Source organism: Trichechus manatus, unplaced genomic scaffold (assembly GCF_000243295.1).
Source record: "Trichechus manatus latirostris isolate Lorelei unplaced genomic scaffold, TriManLat1.0 scaffold00195, whole genome shotgun sequence".
In the NCBI taxonomy this organism is placed as follows: domain Eukaryota; kingdom Metazoa; phylum Chordata; class Mammalia; order Sirenia; family Trichechidae; genus Trichechus; species Trichechus manatus.
In genome coordinates, this window is record NW_004444131.1 from 1,105,475 (window position 1) to 1,108,099 (window position 2,625).

Here is a 2,625-nt window from a genome sequence, read left to right on the forward strand (position 1 = left end):
ATGGAAACACTAAAGAGTTTTAATTACAATTTAATCATAGTCAGAGTCTACAAATATTAATGAAAATAATATAGAAGGCATTTTACATGCTTTAAATTTACTTGTTAAAATTACTCAGTTATAAAAAATTAAATAAATTTGTTCACTTCATCTTTTTTTTCAAAACATAAACCTTTATTGTCAGGAAAAAAAAAAGGGAGCCCATTCTGGAAAGAAAAGCCTACATCAAAATAAACTTCCCTTTTCCAGCAAGTCAACTCTTGTTATCATTAGAGGTTTATGTGTCAATATATTATTCTCTTATGTCCCAATTTCTGAGTTGGAAGGGTATGAAAAGACATACCCTTCCAAGTACTGTAGCTTTTAGTATGATGGAAATCTAGTGTAACATCAATTGTATGCATATGGATATTAACTAACACTTGTTGATCATAATTGCATCTTTATAAGATGCATTTTTTTTTTTTTTTTAAAGAGAAAATACTGGGTGAAGTAGAGAACCATGAGATGCTTTCACAAGGTACTTGGAAATTGTCTTAAAAAACCCACATATTTGGAAAATGGGTCAGGAAGAAAATTGAATAATGAAAAAACTAGAATGAATAAACAACAACTATAAAGTAAGAGAATTTACATAAATTCTAAACAGGGCACAACTTGTCTACAGATTTGACAGATACTGGTGAATACAGTTAAGTGTCAACTGCTAGCTGAGAGGTTGATAGTCTGAACCCACACAGAGGCCCTTGGAGGACAGGCCTATTGATCTGCTTCCGAAAGATCACAGCCTTGAAAATCGTATCAAGTAGTTCTACTCTGCAGATACAGGGTCACCATGAGTTGAAATTGACTTGACAGCAACCAGCAACAACAACAAGGAGTCACTGACAACTGTTACTCAGAAAATGGCATACCTGCAGACTCTATTAAGGACCCTGGGTGGCACAAATGGCTTACTGTCAGCTACTAATGGAAAGGTTGGCAGTTTAAATCCAACCAGTGGCACCATGGAAGAAAGGCCTGGCAATTTGCTTCCGTAAATATTACAGCCCAGAAAACCCTACAGAGCTCAGTTCTACTCTGTAACACATGGGATTGCCCTGAGTTGGAATTGACTAGATGGCAATGGATTTGTTTTTTGGTTTTGATAGACTATTGATACAGAAATCACAATCAAAACTTTCTATGATAATCAAGAAGATTCCTAAGTCCTAAAATTACACAGATAAGTCATTAATTTGAATCTACCATCAGTTGCTGTAGAGTCAACTGACTCGTGATGAACCCATGTGTGTCAGAGTACAACTGTGCTCCATAGGGTTTTCAACCACTGATTTTTTTGGAAGTAGATCACCAGTCCTTTCTTCTGTGGCACCTCTGGGGAACGAAAGCCTCCAACCCTTTAGTTAGCAGCTAAGCCCTTAACCATTTGCACCACCCAGGACTCCTAGTTTAAATCTAGTTTCCTAGAAATCTCGTTCATGTATCCCAAAATCTATTTAAGAAAATAATTCTACATTATAAATTTGATACCTTATCAATTTTCTATGTGCTTTTTCTCATATTTTCAACCCCTCTAACTCCCACCCTCCTAAGCAGTATTAAATTGGGGAAAACCGACCAAAAAACCAAACTCGTTGCCGTTGAGTCGATTCCGATTCATAGAGACCCTACAGGACAGAGCAGAACGGTCCCATAGAGTTTCCAAGGAGTGGCTGGTGGGTTTCAACGGCCAGGTTAGCAGCCGTAGCTCTTAACCACTATGCCACCAGGGTTTCCATACTGGGGAAAGATAGGTAAAATAGAAGCTCCTGGTTTCTGCAGCATTATGGAGATGAATATGCCATTCTGATCATTTGAGTAGGACCCTAAAGCACCCTTTCGAACTGCTTCTGGGACTGAAAAGCCATTTGTTGCCCCCTGGATTTTGCAAAACAACATAGTGGGAAAGCTTGCCCTCTGAAGTCAAACATGGACTTTAATTCTGATTTTCAACACCTCTCTGAGCTTTAACATTTTCACCTGTTAAATGGAGATACTAGGAACTCATTCTCAGAGTTTTTACAGAGAGTAAATTAAATGAGACAACCTACGTAAAAGAAAAATTAAATGCGATAACATACGTAAAATTGTAGCTTTGGTGCACATTGTAACTCCTTCTCTTTGAAACATCTTGAGATGCCACAAGTGTGAGCACCTTGTGTCTAGGAATCGGGTCTCTCAGACTTGGTTGGGCAGTGGCAGCCACCCTGGGGCCATGCTCAGCACTCTTATCACTCAAGAGGCTTTTATTTTCTTTGCCATGTTATTACATGAATGGGCTAATTAGGCCCTTTTAAGAGTGTTATGTATAGCACCAATTGCTTCAAAGCAATGAGACCCCTTTAACTTGGTGAGAGTTCAGAGAAGAGACACAGAAAAGATTAAAGGATTGGAGAGTAAAAGCAAAGAGGAAAAAATAAAGCAAGTGGGATTATTCAACAAGGAGGAGCAAGGACCAGGTACAGATAATAGCCTTCCAGGAGTAACGGGCTAGTATGTAAAGTAGTGCCACTCAACTACTTTCACTTCGATTCTCTGAAAAGTGTTAAATATGCCACAGTGCACCTGGGGACCCACACCCTG